This window comes from Balaenoptera musculus, chromosome 10 (assembly GCF_009873245.2).
Source record: "Balaenoptera musculus isolate JJ_BM4_2016_0621 chromosome 10, mBalMus1.pri.v3, whole genome shotgun sequence".
Classification (NCBI taxonomy): domain Eukaryota; kingdom Metazoa; phylum Chordata; class Mammalia; order Artiodactyla; family Balaenopteridae; genus Balaenoptera; species Balaenoptera musculus.
The window spans coordinates 18,736,761-18,756,719 of record NC_045794.1 but is presented as its reverse complement, the minus strand read 5'-3'; the positions used below and the strand labels follow the sequence as shown (position 1 = coordinate 18,756,719).

The following is a 19,959-nucleotide window of genomic DNA, read 5'->3' as shown; positions in this document are numbered from 1 at the left end:
TGCCGCGGAGCGACTAGGCCCGTGAGCCACAATTACTGAGCCTGCGCATCTGGAGCCTGTGCTCCGCAGCAAGAGAGGCCGCGATAGCGAGAGGCCCGCGCACCGCGATGAAGAGTGGCCCCCGCTTGCCACAACTAGAGAAAGCCCTCGCACAGAAACGAAGATCCAACACAGCCATAAATAAATAAATAAAAATTTAAAAAAAAAAAAAAAACAGAGAAGATTAAGCTATATATATATATATATATTAGGGTTACTAAAAGGATAAGGAAAACATTATTAAAATTTATGGAGTGTTTTTCTTTTCATACCAATAACACTCTTGCAAACATGGTGAACATTCTTAAAATCCACTGGACTTTCTGTAAGAAGCGTGGCAACACCAACCCCCCAAAATGACAGTACAAGAAGGGCAAGGATCCTCAGTATGCCCAGGGAAAGCAGCATTATAACAGGAATCAGAGCGACTATGGTAAGCATAGACTAAGCTGTTTTTTCTAGGAAAAGGCTAAAACTACAAAGAAGATTGCACTAAGGCTTGAACGTATTGAGCCCAAATGTAGATCTAAAAGAATCCTGGATATTTAGAGATGCAAGCTTTGGAACTGGGAGGAGATCAGAGAAAGGGCCAAGTGATCCAGATCTAAGCTTCATCTTTTGTTTTGTTATGAAGACAATAAAATTTTGAGGTTATGTTCACTTCATTTGGTTGCTTTGTTCTTTGGGGAGGGAAATAAGCTAGTGTCATCAACAAAATTCCCCTTGTGGGGAAATTTACACTTTAAAAAATTGTATGGAGTGGAGGGATGAGGATACAATTTGGAATGAGCATATCGGGAGCCACAGGTGTAGTAGTAATGATCTATTTTTTTAATTGGGTGATATATATGAATGTTTATTTTATTTATAGTTATAAAACTGGATACATACTATTTTATATATGATATAATATACAAATTAAAGATTTTAGGTCAAATGCAGGATGCTAAGAAACCTAATAGGAAAGTAAAAAATCTAAAACGCTAATCGAGATAGAAAGAGATAAGCAAACTCTCTTAAAATCTTAACATTTTCATGTCCCTCAACTTTAAAGAAAATAAGCCAAAATAAAGGTGGCACTAGCTTATATTTTACTTTAGTAAATTTGGTAAAGCATCCATGAAGTATAATCTAGAAGCTTAAAAACTACACAGGACTTCATGAAGTTCTTTTTTATTAGCCTTTCAAAATTTATGAATTGTAGCTAAGTATGTCTTTCTGTCTTAGGAAAAAGAGCAAGGGAATGGAAATTATGACCAAATATCCTTCCCTCCCTCCTTCCTTCCATGCTTCCTCTCTCCTTCTGTATTAATTTTAATTTTCTAATACTGTATAACAAATTACAAAAAGAAGAAAAAGAAGAAGATGAAGAAGAAGAAGAAGAAGAAGAGGAAGAGGAAGAGGAAGAGGAAGAAGAAGAAGAAGAAGAAGGAGAAGAAGAAGAGGAAGAAAGAAAAAGAAAACCACACAGAAGCTTAAAACAAAACAAATTTATTATTTCACAGTTTCAGGTCAGGAGCCTGGTCACCGGTCAACTGGGTCCTCTGCTCAGTGTCTTGCCAGGCCAAAAATCAAGGTGTGGCCAGAGCTGTGATCTCATCTGTGACTCAGAGTCCTCTTCCAAGCTCATTCAGATTGTTGGCAGAATTCAGTTCCTTGTGGTCATAGGACTGGTCCCAGTATTCTTGTTAAGTGTTGGCTAGGGGGTCACTTTCAGCTCCTAGAGGCTGCCCTCTGTTCCTAGCTATATGGCACTCCTACAACCTGCAGCTTACTTCTTCAAAGCCAGGAGGAGATATCTCTTTCATGTTTCAAATCTAACTTCTTTTAAGGGCACACCTGATTGGGTCAGGCCCTTCTGGGATAATCTCTCTTTTAATTAATACAAATTCAACTGACTAGGTACCTTAATTGCAGCTGGAAATCACAAGTTATTTGAGATGTCTGAAATATAGAGTGACTGGTGACATTGAGTGGGAGAAAACTAAAGAAAAAAGCTAAGTCACATAAGACATTGTAAGCCAATTGTGGAATGTGGCCTTCATCTTAGCAACAGTTAGAACCCATGAAGGAGTGAAGGTTTTTAAGAACAAAAATGTGAGACTGGTCAGACCTGCATTTTAGAAGAATGGCTCTAGGGGGCAGTAAGAATGATAGAGAGGACAAGTCATTTGAGCAAGTATTTGTGGAATGAAAGGGAAACCTGTGGCAAAAATAACTCTAGAAACTACCCCCAAAATAAAACGGCATGCTCTCAGAAATGCTTGAATTTGAGAAACAATTATTATAACCAGAAAAAAAGTCATATGCCCTTCCTCCTCTAGCCTACCACAAATATACACATATGGCTTTTGATAAAATAGCTGAGAGAGAGAAAAGGCAAAATGCAAAGAGAATAACCTTTAGGGGAGAAGCATACTGCAATCCATACTGTATCTTCATCTACTGTTGCCGGGTAGGGTAAAATTTCATCCTTAAATATCCTTGAAGTCAAAGTCAAAGGGATATAGAAAACTTGGCCAGTTACAAAAGTCACTGTGTCCACAGAATAAATTGTTCAGAAGAACGAACATGCCTGATGGTGAGACTGAGTGAAACTTTTCCTCTGTTATTTTAAGTAATACACCAAGCGTTGGGAGAGGTCAAAACAGAGGAATGACCAATGCACAGGTGAGTTTGATGAAAAACGTCTCCTGATGAAGGGAAGAGAGAATATGGCTCTGCAGAGAGAAGGGGCACATCCTGATCATAAATTTATCTCCATCCGCGGCATTCGATTACTTCTCATTCGCTGTGTCAAAGGCCTTATTGTGTGACTGGAGTAACCTGTGTGTATAATAACTTGCCAGCATCATCTCTTGGTCCTTTTCAGGGATTAACTACTTGCTAAATTCATTTATCAAAATTAAAACTAGGTTTTCAGAATGTTGCCCTCCAAATCCCAAGAAACTATGAAAGATTAACCTTTTGCAGATCCTTCCAGACTGAACACCAGTGGGTGACATCAACGCAAGTGATTAATAAGAGCTTTCTAAGGTCCAGGGGAGGTGCTGACAGACATTTCCCTCACATGACAGCATAAGTCATCTCCTAATCAACCTATGAAAACATACACCCTGATACTCTCCATACTAATGGAACACTTCCAGCTAATATTTAGAATATCCATAGGAGTTCTGTTTTGCGTTAGTACCAGAGGTTTTTCAAGTGTATCAGACCTCCTCGATGCTGTAAAACAGAATTCATTAACTCAATCTCGTTTAATCATTCTAGGAGCAACAGTAGCAGCAGCAGAATGAAAGTCAAATCCAGAGTGAATTAGTCATAGCTTTTCTGTGATGCTGTTTTTTTTAAAAAAAAATGGCATTAGCTAACATTTTTATCCCACTGACCCCTGTACCGTCCGAGTTGTATTCAGCCTGTATACTCACCACGGAGAAACACACTCCGCTTCTGTCTTATTTCTTCCTCGTCTCTTTACAGCCCGTGGTGCTATCTTGGGGCCTTAGAGGCATTTCATCCAAATAGCCACATTCGCACAAAATGTTCCAACACCTTCCCAGTACAATCCTTGACATTTTCCCTCCCCTCCCTGAGAGGCATGTGCTGTGAACCTGCTCCTTCTTGTATGTGAAATGGCAGCTGGGCTCATTAATGGTTCCCTCAGATCCTCTACATCCTTTATTCCTCAAAACAAACTCTTTGGCTCCATTCATAACAGGTCTGATAGCACCCTAAATAAAGTGCCGAGACTTTGCTTCCCATTAAAGGGTACGGGTTAGACCTGGATGGAGATATAAAACGGTACGTGTCCTATCAAAGTATTCCCAGATTCCCTTAATTACACTTAGGGAGTTGTTCCCTTTGAATCCCCTAAACAGGTGGTGAGTGATGTTTTCTTTTTCCCTCAGGGGCTACTAGCTTACAATATAATCATTTAACTGGGAAACACACGGGTTATGCTAACGTCATTCATTTTATATATATCTGGTATACCTAGCATTACTGAGCATATATGGTTACCATGCACTGTGTGAAGCAATTTATATGCATTATTTCCACCAATCTTTATGACTCTGTAAGTTATGTTTAATTACCAATATCCATTTAAACATAAGGAGACTGAGGTACAGGGAGTGTATTAATGTGTCCAAAGTCACTCAGCTAGCAAGTGGCCAGACCAGGAGTCAGACATGGTCAGTCTGGCCCCAGAGCCTGGGCCATACTCACTGACTGCCTTCCCCTTCACCCTGGGTGAAGCTCTGCAGTAGGTCCTAGAGTCATGTGGATGGATGAGTCACATGGATGCTGAAGACGATATTTCTGCCCCACATCCACCCAGAGCATAAATTCCAAGAAAAACACCTTAAACTCTATTACAGAGGTAAGAACAGAGTGGTGGTCCAGCATGGAAAATGGAATAGCTAACTCAGCCTAGAGGATTGAAGAAAGCTTCCCCAGGGGAGTGACATTCAAGCCACAAATGTGACAAAGAATATCTGAGGAAGAACAGACAATATACTATAAAGTACAATGTTATAAAAGGGGATGTACCAGGAAAGGCAAGAAGCTTGATATGATGGCACGAGACATGGGACCATGGAGAGAGGAAGAGGATGAGAGTGACAAGAAACTGAAAGGTTAAGTTAGGCCTTAATTGCGATGCTAAAAAGTCTGCATATTATTTTCAGGTAAGGGAGCCAATTGCTTTTAAGCAAAAGGATTACATTATTAATGTTAACTTTTGGGTTGCTTTTTTTTTTTTTTTTTAAAGAATATTAACCAAGTTAAAGTACAGATAATGGAGTAGAGAGAAAGACCAGAAGAAAAGGCACCTGTTTGGAAGCCAAGACAATAGCAAAAGCAAGACATAAAGAGGGGCGGCTTCCCTGGTGGCACAGTGGTTAAGAATCTGCCTGCCGACGCAGGGGACACGGGTTCGAGCCCTGGTCTGGGAAGATCCCACATGCCGTGGAGCAACTAAGCCCGTGCGCCACAACTACTGAGCCTGCGCTCTAGAGTCCGCGAGCCACAACTACTGAGCCCGCAGTGCTGCAACTACTGAAGCCCACACACCTAGAGCCCATGCTCTGCAACAAAAGAAGCCACCGCAATGAGAAGCCTGTGCACAGCAAAGAAGAATAGCCCCCGCTCGCTGCAACTAGAGAAAGCCCGCGCGCAGCAACGAAGACCCAACACAGCCAAAAATAAATAAAATAAAATTAATTAATTTTTTTTAAAAAAGCTTAAAAAAAAAAGACATAAAAAGGGCCTGAGCCAGACCAGTGGGAAGGAAAGGCCAGAACAAGACACATGAAAAAATTTCTCCACACTACTTACTCCACCATTTTCATACCATATATTTACTTCATAATTTGTTTATTTTCTGTCTCTCACTAGATTATAAGTTCCATGAGAACTTACAAGGATTTTTACTGAATCCTTAGTGCCTAGAACACTGCCCCACAGAACCTCCATAAATATGTTTAGAATAAGTGAAGTAAATTCAAAGGAATTGAGGGATAAATTGGATTTAAGAGATGAGAGAGTTAAATGACTGAAACTTCTAGCTAAGGAAACTGAATGGATGGTGATAGAGATCAAGAACCCACAAGACAGTTTTAAAGTGTCTACAGAATTCAGATTGATATATGTTGAAGGCTGTGTATCGTTTGGAACTGGAACACCGGGGAAAAGTTGAGACTGGTTTTAGAGATTTTGGAGTCATCAGTATAGAGTTAGAAAGGGTCCTGAAGTCATGGAAATGGACAAAACCAGGCAGAGCCCATGAGAGGGAAGAAGAGAAGTAAGGAAACCATGAGCAACCACAAAATTTAAAAGATATTATAACCAAGAAGGACTCTATGGGGCCTTCCCAGGAAAGACCCCCCCCCGCGCAGCCCGTGTCCCCTCTGCCTGCCTCTTGTCTGTAGAAGAACTTTAGCCAAAGAAAAATAAATTTAAACAGAGAAATGAGAAAATGCAAAAAGCAAAGGAAAATAGTCAAACAAGACAAAATAATAATAGTTCAACCATTAAGCAAAGTCAAGGACCTTTAGTTCCTCCTCAAGGGCTATAGACAATATTTTGAGCCATGTCCTTCAAGCTGTTTTGCAGATTCTGAAACCCCCACCAGGTGGAAGGAGTTAACTACATGATGACCAGACTGTAGCCATGACATGAGTTGCTCCATCTTACACAATTCCGAGAACAGGCCTCAAGGGAAACGGGAACGAACCAGCCCTGGAACTGAAGATTAACTGTACCTAAAACAATCAAGATGACACTGATCAGACCACCACATGACCAATTTCGAGATGATTGTTGGAGCTGACTGTGCTGTTCTGCATGTAACCCCCTCCCTCTGCCTATACACCCTTGAAACTCCCCTTTAAAGGCTCCTGCCCTGTGAGTGGCAGTTGGGAGTTGGTTCTTTGGGACATGAGTCCACCTTCTCCCCAGGTTGCTGGCCTCCTGAATAAAGCAACCTTTCCTTTCCCACCAACACTTATCTCTCGAGCATTGGCTTTCAAGCAGTGAGCAGCCAGACCTGAATTTGTTGACAATAGGAGAGCCAGTAACAGAAATAAAGAAGAAACAGTGAGAAAGCTAAGAGGAAAACTGGGAGAGAAGGGTGTTCTGGAAAAACCAGAAGGGAGAGTCTTGAAAAGCAGAGCCTGGGGACGAGTTGTGCCATTAACCTTATCTGAGTAAAATCAAATGAAGATAGAAATCAACTATACTTCAATAAAAAATTTTTTTAATTAAAATTAATAAGTAAATAGAAAAAATTGCATGAAGATAGAAAATAGGATTTTTTTTCCTTTATTAAAAAAAAAACCACAACTTGCACCAGAGCACATGGATTGGCAGGCAGAGCAACACTTCCCCTTGAGCTGAGGATCTTTGTGCAGGACAAAACCTGCTCGACCCCCAGGAGGTGCCCCTTGCTAGGAATTAGGCAAGGAATTATTTCAGGGTAGCGAGACCAGAATGCAAGCACCAATAGAGTCATCCATCTAAGATAACGGAGAAAAGAAAAGTAAAGGAGAACAGGGCAGGAGATGGAAACAATCCATCTTTGAGTTTAAGGAGCATGGTGAAGGTTTGAAACAGAGGAAGATAAAACTTGTTAGAGGTTAGAAAAAGGGTGATCTGATCTGTATTGATAGTTCACCTGAGGTTGGATCCTAGTGCCACAAATTGCACAGGTGTGTAATTTTTTCCAGCAGGGTTCAGAAGCTCAGTAACAGGAGCAAAGAAAGCAAGTGGTTAGCTTCATCTTAAATTTCTGTAGAAATTTACGTAATGCTCTACTACCCATTTTAAAAATTGACAGCAATCACAAAAGTCTAGACTGTAGGAAATAATAGGAAAAATAACTCTAGTTCCCTCAACAAATAAATCGTAAGTTGAAAGAGAGAGAAAGAAAGCAGGAATCTGTACATTGAAAAAATATGAAGAGAAAGAGCAACGCATCACAATGTGGGGAAGTATTTGGATACTGAGTCCAGCAGACAAATTATAAAATAATATTTTAAAATTGGCATGGCAGACATTAGAAATGTGAACATTAACTGGATTTTGTGCTACTAAGGAATTACTCACATTTTTGGAGTAACATTGCCATTGTGGTTTTGCTTAAGAGTCCTCAGGTTTGAGAGATTGATACAGACACACTTACAGATTAACTTGGTACAGGGCCGGAGCTTGCTTCAAAATAATCTGGGAAGTGGGAAAGTGGGTGGGGACATAGGTAAAGTAAGATTGGCTATGAATTGATGACTTTGCAGCTGGGTGATAGGTACATAGGGATTCATTATACTATTCCGTGCACTTTCATATAGGTTTCAATTTTTCTATAACAGATTTTGTTTAAGGACAAAACAAGATTCTATTAAGTGAATAATGGAAAAATTGCATTACTCCTAATCATGGCCAGTTAGGGAGATAATGAAAGAGAGGGGAAATTTTTAAAGGGAGGATACACAAGTCAGAAAAAGGCAGAAAGATGAAAAGGACTGGAACACAGAGGAATAAAGGCATAAATACAAACAGAAAAAGAGGAAGCAACCAAGTGAAAGACAGACTTGTGAAATGACATTACCACCTTGTGGTCTTTTAGGATATTGCCCCTAAATACTCCAGCCATGATGTTTTTTCACACCTGTAGGCATTTGTGGGGATGTCATGCCTACACTTGCACCAGGTGTAACTGAGGTCACGGCCATACCTAAGCTTCTGTCTGGAGGTTTCTTATTTGTGACTGAAATTTAGTTGACTCTCCTAATATTTTCAGACTGTACTTCCACTCATTCTCACAAGGTTCCCACATTTACTAAGTTTTATCATCCTGAATGTCCCACTTTATATATTCAGGGTTAGCTTCTAATTTGGTATTTCAGGACTTTGTGAACAAATCTTTGTTCACCTTATCCAAACCCTTAGTGGTTTTTTTTGTTTTGTTTTTTTAAAAAAAAAGCTTTATCGAGATATAATTGATATCCAAAAAATTGGACATATTTAATGTATAAAATTTGATGACTTTGGAGATATGCCAAAACCATCAGGACAATCAAGGTAATAAACCTATTCATCACCTCTGTTTGTTATATCATCTATTTGCCACTCTAACTCCAGCCTAATCTTAATTTCTAATTCCTCCATCTCCTTGTGCAGTCTACTCACGTTTCTCTAACCTTGTCCAACTCCACAGAAGTTACTCTTCATTGCAGTATGTGACAGAGCAGCATACGGTATTCATACAGTGTGGGAGTGCCCCACGAGACAAAGGAAAGGATTGGGAATGTGGAACCAAAGGGATTCTATAGCTAAAGTGGCCCCACTAGTCAGCCAGATGACCCAAAGAAGAACGTTCCATCTCATACTCAACAGCCCAAATAGCCCCGATGCGATTGCTATCACCTGGTATTATCTTTTAAATTCCTCCTCCGCTCTAGTCTCCAAGCTAGCCTCCTTGCTTGCTTCCGGTAGTGCCCTCACCTGACCCTCCACACTGCATCTAGTTACTTCTCCAAAATGCAGATCAATTCTGTGATTCTCCACTTAATACCTTCCAGTATTTCCTAACATCCACGAGGAAAAAATCCTAAATGCAGACCACCAAGCTCTTCCCAACACAATTCCTGCTTTCTAGTCTTATCCACTACAGTGTCCCCAACGTACACACTCCGCTCCAGCCATGCCAGGCTGCTTGCTATTCCCAAAAAGGCCACTGAATGTGTCACAATCCCTTGCCTTGGCACAGATTGTTATTCCTGTCTGAAAACCCATTTTTATGCCTGGTTAACTCCTAATCTTGGTTTGTCTTAACTTAGACACTGAATTAAGACTCAGACCTAACACAGCTGACCTCACTTCACGCCTGAGTGTTCCCATAGCACCTTAACGCTATTACACTTAACTTATTGTGTTGCGATGATGTGTTTACAGGTCTATCTACAGCCCTGCCTCTAGCCCCCTTAGACTCAAATGGAAGACAACTGGAACTGTGCTGTACTTATTTAAGCTCTCCCAGAACTTAGCACAGTGGCCCGCAAGGCGTGGGTATGCAATAAAGATTGGCTGCCTTCTCCTCTGCAGCTATTTGTGGAAATCTGATCTCCAAAGTATAGAGTGGGTGGCCAGAGCTTTAATGAAGAAAAGAGATATCATTTGGGGCTGATTGGGTTGGGTATTTTTTAATGATACTTAGCCAGTGTTAGCAAGAATTCTCTCTTAAACTTCAGCGAGGAAGTAAAAATGTGTTCAAGTCTTGCAGAAGTAAATACAACAAAATATATCAAACATATGTATATCATTAAACCCAGAATTCCACGTGTAGGAACTGAAATTGACAATATGCACAAAAATCTTGATACAAGAATATTTGTCACTTGACAATATGCACAAAAATCTTGATACAAGAATATTTGTCACAGCAGTATTGACACAGTCTAAAAAAAATCTGGGAACCCAAAATGTCCAGAATAGGAGCTTTAAAAAGCAAATTGTGGTATAACCATATGATGGAATTCTAGGCAGTCACTAAAAATTATATAACATGAATTTAAAGTTATTCTCTTGAAAAGCAAAAAACAAATGCTGGTTATAAAACAACTGTGGCCAACTTAATAGTGCATGCATGTGTTTGTTTCTATCATGGACTAATGCAATAGACTTATGTACATACATACACTTATACACAAACATAAGATACCCATGCACAGTGAAAGTTTGGGAAATATGTATAACCAAAATGAAAATAGGTTTATAAATAATGTAATTGTTGGCTCCTCTGTACTTTCTTTTCTTTTCCCCTGTATTTTATTTTATTTATTTATCTTTTAACATCTCTATTGGAGTATAATTGCTTTACAATGGTGTGTTAGTTTCTGCTGTATAACAAAGTGAATCAGCTATACATATTTCTCTGTACTTTCTGATTTTTCTCCAGTGAACAGGTATTGCCTTTAAAATAATAAGGGGAAAAATAAAGGTTTTTTTTTTTTTTAAGAGAAGAGGAAGAAGAAAGGAAAGGCGGCGGAGTCCCTGAGGCCATCAAGAGAGAACCTAGGAAGCTGGGCTGAATCTAAAAGAGCATCTGAATCTTAATAACACAAAGACCAATGGAGTTTTACAGAAGGTTAAGCCAATTGGTCATATGTGCCTTAGTGTCAAGTACTCAGATCAATATGTACTTGAGGTCAGTGTCAGTGAATGGAAATGATTTAAAGAGGAGGGAGCTAGAAAGAGGAGGTGATATCTGTCAATATTATGGGTCAGACTATTCACATAACCCTTCTTTCCTTGGTTGCCCCAGCTCACCCCTTCACTCGCCTCCATCCTTACTACAGGGACTTGGAGAATACTAGAAACTTCCTTTATTCGTGGAGAACAGGAGGGATATCTGTGGAAGTAGTGCACAAAGAATATCTAGGCCAAGTGTCTGCCCAGGCTATCTGGATCTTCTTCACCAGACTTGGGCATCCCTCCCCTAACCCAGAGCTCAGTGGACAGAGCTTAGTGCTTGGAAATTTATTAAGTTTAGGTTTCATCAAAAATTTCATACTGTTTGATTTACAAAGAAAACCAATAGGGAAAATCTCCTGTCTCACTAGAATGGATATCAAATATTCATTTTGAAAATTCTTTTGTTCTGACAAAAAAACCCCACTAAAATCATACTAGATGAAAGAGGGAGTTGAAGGTTGTGATGGTTAATTTTATGTGTCAACCTGACTGTGTCAAGGGATACCTCGCTAGCTGGTTAAACATTATTTCTGGGGGTGTCTATGAGGGTGTTTCCAGAAGAGATTAGCATTTGGACTGGTGGACTGAGTAAACCAGATGGCCCTCCCCAACGTGGATCGGCATCATCCAACCTATTGAGGGAGGCGAAAGAAGGGAAGCTGTGCTCTCAGCTTGACTGTTTGAGCTGGACAATCAATCTTTTCCTGCCCTCAGTTCTCCTGGTTCTCAGGCCTTCGGACCCAGGCCGGAAACTACACCATTGACTCTCCAGCTCTCAGTCCTTTGAACTACACCATCGGCTTTCCTGGGTCTCCAGCTTGCAGACAGCAGACCATGGGACTTCTCATGTATATGTATACATCTCCTATTGGTTCTGTTTCTCTAGAGAAATCTAACTAATAGAAAGATGTAGAAGTAGAGATAGCAAGAATACACTAATTTTAAAGAACTTTTTGGCTGTGAAGTCGAGAGAGAAGGGTGGAGGTGAAGAGAGGTATGCATTGTTATTTTGTTTGCTTTAAGGCAAAAAGAGACTTTTGTATTCTCATGTCTCATGAGGAAAACTATTAGAGGGGAAATATTGAACATAAAGGAGAGGACACAGAGGGAGGCCCTGGGATTGAATGAGATAGAGAACATCAGAGCATCTCTACTTCTGAGGTTGCAGAAAAGTAAGTTATGGGGATGCATAATATTTGAAGTTTTGAAGATGTAGTGTGGTGGGACTTCTTATTTGATTCTTTGTGAAATTAGAGGCAAGATCAACTACTAGAGGGAAAGGAGTGTACAGGGAGTGGAATAGTGGTTTTAGGAGCATGATATATTTTTGGATAATGTTTTCTTGGAAAAGATACTTCATCACAGGTGGTGTTCTCTGGGAAGCAGACACTGGGACAGAGTTGGGGGTACAAAGCATCATTAGAAAGTAACACCTGTGAAAGAGGAATTATGCCGTACCAGAAGCTCAGGGTTGTTCTCTATTGTTGGACATTCAGAGGAAGCAGATCTGATTGGTAGGTAGGAATTCATGCTATTAAGCTCATACATCATAGCCTTCTTCACTGTTAATGTGATCACATCATCTATGTGCCCACCGTGCTAGCCCTAGCGTGGCCACTGATATAGGTTGGCAACATCAAATGGCCAAGCCATTTTGACTGCTTATTTGTTTAGTGCCTCTCCCATGGTGGATTCTATCTGGGGCATGGTTAATGTAAGAATGATCTTTACACATCATGTCCACTCCCATATATTCATCCATATGTCTCTTAGATCTTGTCACCAGTCTCCCGATCTTTCTTCCTTCTATCTCTGACCAGGTTGTCACTGCCGTTAGTCCTCATACAGTGTAACTTCCTTCCACACAAGGTGGATAGCCTAGTGTACCACCCACTGGGAATATTTTCCTTCACTGCAGTTTTGTCAAGACCACCCTGAGTGGGGCAGTAATTCAGCTGCTGCTCACATCAAGCTTACATCTACAAAACAAGCCAAACCGTCTATCAACCAAGCTGAGGGTTTTCCGCCTTCCTTCAGCTGGTCCTACAGGCCCTCCCACGTGACCAGAGGTGTGAACTGGAGGAGGGGCAGTGGTGCAAATATGATGGATAGTGTAGGGGGTGGGTTATCTGCTCATTCATTCTGCTTGAATCTTTTGGTCCTGCTCATACTTGGTCCAGATGTATTATTTCCAACCTATAATGGACTACCACTGAGCCCACCTGACGTTATAACCTGGTATGACCAACAGGATCCAGATCATGATGGCCATTTTAAGACACATGGTTACTTGGGGTCCCATGTTCAACTGTTCCATCTCTACTGGGGACCAGTAGCACACTAACAGCTATTTTTCAAAAGGCAATTAATTCTCTGCTGCAGATGGCAAGACTTTACTCCCAAACCTCAAGGGGCCAGTTGGTGATTCTTCCACTGGGAGAAACTCCTCATTGAATCTTTCTCAACCATTGACATCTCCAACACTGTAAGGTCTATGAAGCCATACAGCCCAAGTGGCCGAGCTACTTACACCAAAGGCTCCAGTTGTTGCAGAGGTTACCAGTTCTAAGCCCCACTCGAATCTGGCAGCCTCCCATATCACTCACTATATGGGAGGAAGCAGTATTCTTAGGTGTGGAATGTGGTGCCTCTGGAATCCAAACAGACCTATTATGCATTGTGATTCCTTCTTCGTAGTCAAAAATGCACAATGTAGCATTTTCTCATTTCCTTTGGAGGGGACATCATACCATATTCTGACCACTGGCCTCCTAGAAACTTTACTTAAGAGGTAGATCTATGAATCGTCTTAGGGCTTATCATGTATGTGTTTTACCAAGGCCTCCAGCATGCTAGCTACCCCCGACCCCGTTTATCTTGCCTCATCAGCAGAATGTCATTGCTGTAATGGATCAATATGATGTTCCAGGGGATGTCCAGATGGTCTAGATCTATTCGGACTGTATTATGTCAGAGAATGAGAAAGTTAAACATTTCCTGGAATAAAATTACAAATATATATTGTTTTTCCTTCCGTGTAAATGAATACTCTCTCTGATCCCGGCATGGCTTAAGTGTGATTCATGTCAATCAGAGGCAACAAAGGACATCAGTCAGAAGTACCCATTTGCATCACAGAGCAATGGTCTTGAAAGCCCTCAAAGAAGAGAGGTGCAATGCAGTCACCCTGGGAGAACTGCCCAAGCCTAAGGAGTGCAGTAACCACCCTGGGTACCAGCAGAAGAAGGGCGTGCAGAGTAAAGGATGCTAAAAACCACGCTCGCTGCCCTTGGGTGCTGTAGACCAGAGCCAGTACCATGGTCAAAACATATAGTAGAGAATCAATGCATGGGCCTACAAGTGGTTCAATCCCAGGAGTCAGCAGTAGACCATTGGTAACCCAGAACCCTAAACTCATTCTGGTCATACGTGAGTAAGAGTCATTTCAAAAGCAGCACATCAGAACCCTTCAGGCAGTGGTCTTGAATGACCCGTTGATGTGCTGTAGCTGGCTGATAGCAGCTCATGAGGGCCAACTGTTAGCATCTCTTCCCAACTCCGCAATCAGTGACATCATGTTAGTCGCCTGAAATTGGCCACGGTGAGAGTTTTTATTCCATGGGAACTGGCAAACACTTCAGGGCTTTCTTGTGAGATAGCTGGTTGTTAAAGTGCTCTTAAAGGCCAAGCTACGTTGGAGACTGAAACTGTAGGAGCATCAACTAGCAAAATTGTGCCCCCCAGCAGGACCAGCTCCAGAGGCAAGAGTGGGTGAGGCATATGGTTGGATATATCAAAGCCTAAGGATTGGTTAGACAATGATGGGAGAAAAACAGGTGGCCAGTAGGTGAGGATCCTGGTAGGAGGGCCTGAGGTGACACACCAGAGTCTAGGCTAGATAACAATGACAGGCCAGAAGAGGGATGTTTGGACAGAAAAGGAAGAGGTCCAAGTTCTGGAGGTTTTAATGAAGGAAGAGAAAAAGTAAGGTGGAAGAAAATGAAAATGAAAAAAGTTAGATGAATAGGAAAGTGTAGCCAAAGATTGGTATAACAGTTTTATATTTCTGTGGTGCATTTTCAGATGACGACCTAGGCACAGACTATGATCAACCAGATAGGACGCTGATATGAAATGGAAATGTTAAAATTTGAAGAGGGTAAAGAACTTCCAGCCTGGGTTGCTGGAGGGAACTTCTCAGGTACAGCTAAGCTGTCCGTGGTGATGACAGCAGTGGGGATGAGACAGGGCTGTGACTGAGACCCCGAAGCCCCTCGTGAGCAAGGAGGCCTGACCCGAAGAATAGAAAATGACAGTAAGAAGAACAAGTTGAGTATGGCATAGTTCGTGAACTTCACATTAGGCAAGTGTGTGCTGGAAAGAAACAGTAGTGGAAGGCTAAGAAAAAATCTATGGTGCTCCGGGCCCTAGACACACGGATTAAAGAAAGTGCGAGCAGCCTCTGCTCTGGGGACTCTAAGTGGTATCCTCAGGAGAGAAGCTGTTCTCAGTTCAGGCGAAGAAGAAAATACCTTGTGAAACAGTTCATGTTTTTATACGCTCTTTCCTTAAACCCCACCCCCTAACACACCCACACATACTACCTACTTGCCTTCCCTACTTACAACAGAAAAACCCTAAGATAGTCTGCGTTCCTGCCATCTGTTATCAGTCAGCTTGGGCTGCCATAACAAAACACCGGACTAAGTGCCTTAAACAATATTTATTCTCTCACAGTTCTAGAGGCTGGACATCCTTGATCAAGGTGCCAGTTGATTAGGTTTCTAATAAGAACTCTCTTCCTAGGTTGTAAACGCTGCGTGCTCACAAGCCCTTGCCTCAGCGCGTGAGCGCTTGAAGAGAGAGAGCAAGCTCTCTAGTGTCTCTTCTTATATGGACAGTAATCCTATCGGATCGGGGCCCCAGCCTTAAGAATTCATTTAACCTGAATTACTTCCTTAGAGGCCCCATTTCCATGCTGGGGGTTAGGACTTCAACATATGAATTTGGGGGAACACATTCAGCCCACAAAACCATCCAAAAGCCAGGCAAAAATGACCCTTATTTGGCAAGAACCTACATAATATTTCAGAGATAAAAGACTCAAAGAAGTGAAACTCAAAGCCTGAGACCTCCAAAGACAAGGTGCCTCCCTGCAGTAGCCAGTGTTCAGATAAGGTGAAGCTACCGGGAGAGTCAGCCCACGTACCAGCTGCGTGACTCAGCAGTTTAAGGAGGGGGCACAGCAAAGGAAGGGCAGGGATGTGCCAAAGTGCAGAAAAGTCCCAATTTCTATACGGAATCTTTTCAAAAGTATTTTGGTTACTGTACTCTAGCATTTTAGAAATAGAAGGGACTCTAGCGGTAATCTTATTTAATCTGCTCATTTTACAAATGAGAAAATGAAGCCCACAAGGCTCCTGGTCATTCCTGGGAGTTCCTGCCACCCGAACAGGAGGATCTTTCTACTATGTGACACTTTACCTCTAGTTTCTGGCTGTCTCCAAAAAGATGTTCTTTGTTCACAAGGAAAAAGAACAGAAACTAAACTCCACTCAACCTATACAAAGACTGGTGCTATTAGCAACCCCCTCTAAGCTTTCATTTTTTTATTGCAAAAGATAAATGAGCTGCTGTTGACAACACAGTATCAGGTAACATGAAGACAAAGGAAAAGAACGCTGCTCCTCTAACCTAGGAAGGAAACTCACTGGCAAATGTAGCCAAGGGGTTACTTTTCTTTCTTGTTGATTTTTCTTTTTAGACCATTTCAAAGCTGGAACTCAGAAATCTTTTTTAGCAGGATTGCTTTAAGTTGTTAGGGATGTCATGAAGACAGCCTTTTACAAGGCACCTACACAGCCTTCTGCTTCCATGTGAAAAAAAAAAAGAATAACTGCAAGAAGCACAATAAAATTTTAAATTCTTTTCAAAGTGTTACAAAGAGGAAAAAAGAGAACAGTTTTAGATTCGTAAAATGTGGTGAGATTAAAAAGGCAATCCTTTATCAACTAATTACTAAATATATATAGTTTTTAATAAAAGGGACTAAATCATTTTCAACTATTAAGATTCACAATACAGAGACCTCCCTGGTGGCGCAGTGGTTAAGAATCCCCTGCCAGTGCAGGGGACACGGGTTCAATCCCTGGTCCCGGAAGATCCCACATGGCACAGAGCAACTAACCCCCTGTGCCACAACTCCTGAAGCTCGCGTGCCTAGAGCCCGTGCTCCACAACAAGAGAAGCCACCGCAAGAAGCCCGCGCACTGCAACGAAGAGTAGCCCCCGCTCGCCACAACTAGAGAAAGCTCGCACACAGCAACAAAGACCCAATGCAGCCAAATAACTAAATATTTATTAAAAAAAAAAAGATTCACAATACAAAGAGTTGAGAAAACCAGTGAGAGAAATTGCAGTAGAAACCAGAATGTTTGATTCATAATCTTGTGTTGAATTAAAATAGTACAGTAAAAATACCTGATATGTCAGAGTAGTTTTAGGTTGATTCCTCTTTTGTGATATTCTGGTTGGGTTAAGGGAGCACAGGAGATAGTCCAATGCAACTGCCAAATCTTCAGTAAAAAGTAGATTGTTGCCTGCGTAACAAGTTATTAATGATGGCCACTTTAAAAAATAAAGTTCTGGTATAAATCAATCATGTTTGGCTTGGGTTTTATTGACACTTACGCAATATTATGAGAAAAACAATTACAGATTCTGACTGAAACTCATCTAGAGAGAAAAAAATCTTTCACTGCTTGTTTTAATGTTATGGACATACATTTTAAAAAATATACACTGGTTGAGGGGGCTTGAAAAGCTGCTGGGATGCTAGATTCTAAGAACACTGAATTCTGGTCATCTCCAGGAAATCAACAACAGTTAACAAAATATCCACAAACTTTTCCAAATTTGGGCTCAACTAAATTAACATCAAGCCATGCAGAAGTATATGTAAAAAAGTAGAATGGATTTCTAACTTCCGAAGTAGTGAAGTACAGCTTCCCTAATGAAATCACTTTTCAGGTAGCACACCAACTCAGGAAAAGTTATTCTGGATAGCCATTTCCAAGGCTCATCTCTCTCCAAGATCAAATAATGCCTTTTGATTTCGTTTTTTGCTCGATTGGAAATATTTCCTAATTATTCAATACTTTGATTCATTCATTTAACAAACATAAAGTGAAGTCCCATTACATAACTAGCACGAGGTAAGGTTATGATACCATAAAGATAAATAAAGCTCATGTTGTGAAGGCTCATAAAGTATACCTGGGGAGGCAAACTTATAGCCAGACAATTATGGATAAGTTCACTCATAAGAGGTGTTCCTGGGCACTGCAGTGAAGCAGAGGGAAGGGCCAGAAGGGACAGCAGCGCAAACACGGAGATGGCTTTCTGGAAGCGATACTTCCAAAGTAGTTGGCACAAAGTTTTTAAAAGCTTTAACAAAGTCAAGAATTAACCTGGTCAAGAGGACAAGAAGCATGGAAAAAAGCAGGGAGTTTTGAACAAGATTGACATGTCCCAGAGCTATAAGTAGATGGGCGTAGCTCTATCTGAAAGTGTAAGGCAGTAGGTGAGAAGAATCTGAAGCTGAAGAGAAGAGCTGAGACCAAACCAAGGAAGGGAAGTCTTCTGTGCTTGGAGAGCCATTTTCAACAGTGAAATCATCAACAAAAAGCACAAAAATGGGAAAAATGTGGTACTAAATACATAATGAAATACATAATGAAAAGAACATTTACAGTATGAGAGCTAAAACAAAAGGCAGAACCTCAGCGTGTTCAGCTGGGAATTCACATGTCAAGGGACTCAAATTTTTCACCACTCTGCACAGGCACAAGTCCACAAATGACCACAAAAGTGCCCCAAAAATTGACTTTGGAGTTATAAGTAAATTTTAGCAGGTAGGCGAATTCACAAATATGGAATCCATGGATAATGAAGATAAACTGTGTGTGTACTCACACATAAATATATACATGTATAACACCACACACTGACAATAGAGAATATGCCTTCTTCAAGAACACAGATTAACAGTGCCCAAAGTGAATCATATATTAGGTCAAAACATCAATAATTACCATAAAGTAGAAATAACAACACTCTCTGATCACAATGGAATAAATCAAGATATTAAGAACAAAACCAAAATTAAAAAGGTTCTTTCACCTAGAAATTAAACAACTTGGGTAAAAAGGAAAATATATACAAATAACACAATTTCTGAATATTAATTAAAACACTGCAAGTTAGAATATATGGTTTTTGTTGAAGGTGGTAATTAGAGAAAATTTCAGAACCTTTAACATCTATGCCAATTTACAGTATTAGTTAAATTCCCAACTGAAAAAGCTACATTAAAGAGGTTCCACATTGAATGATGGAGGAATATCTCCTATTGGACCAAAGTTCTCACAGATAACTATAAAATTGGGATATAAAACTACCTAAAAGCACTAGGAAGCAATCAATAGCAAAAGAAACCAGATCAGGATTTACATTTAGAAAAAGAGAATGGCACTGAGTTTCCCATTTTATTAACCTGAGGGCAAGCCACAAGTCAGAGGTTTGTGGGGCACCTAAAACTCAAAAAACCTGCAGTCTTTACTTGAAGAGCCAGAGGACAAAGTTCAAAGCAACCGCAACAGCTGGAAAGTATGGAAAGAAATTCCGAGAAAGACCCAGAGATGACACTAAAATCTGCATACAGACCGACCAAATCTCTGGCTGACTTCTAAACTACACAGGTGTGGGGCACATTCCAAGCAGCCCAACTAAATCTAAAAAAACAAAACAAAACAAAAACTGATCAAAAATTTTAGCTGCTGTCCACCAAGGAGAGCCAGAGTTTGAGTACAGCCAAGTTACATGCCTGCTAAAACAAACAAAATCAATACTTTTCAGAGGATCATAACAGAATCAAGAGTCTCTACAACATATCAATCACAAGTCCAGGAAACAAATCAAAATTACTAGGCATACAAAGAAACAGGAAGATACGAACCATACTCAAAAGAAACCAAATCAACAGATGGTCCCTGGGATGATCTATTGTTGAAATTCGTGGACACGGATTTTAAAGCAACTATGCTCAAGGATGCCAAGACTATACTTATATTGAATAAATAGAAAAGTTAAAGAAAAATAGAAACTCTA

General features: G+C 40.6%; 1 pseudogene; it reads left to right on the top strand.

The window, feature by feature from the left end:
• Nucleotides 1-330: 330 nt before the first annotated feature.
• On the top strand, nt 331-647 carry LOC118902045 (annotated as a pseudogene).
• The last annotated feature ends 19,312 nt before the right edge of the window (nt 648-19,959 follow it).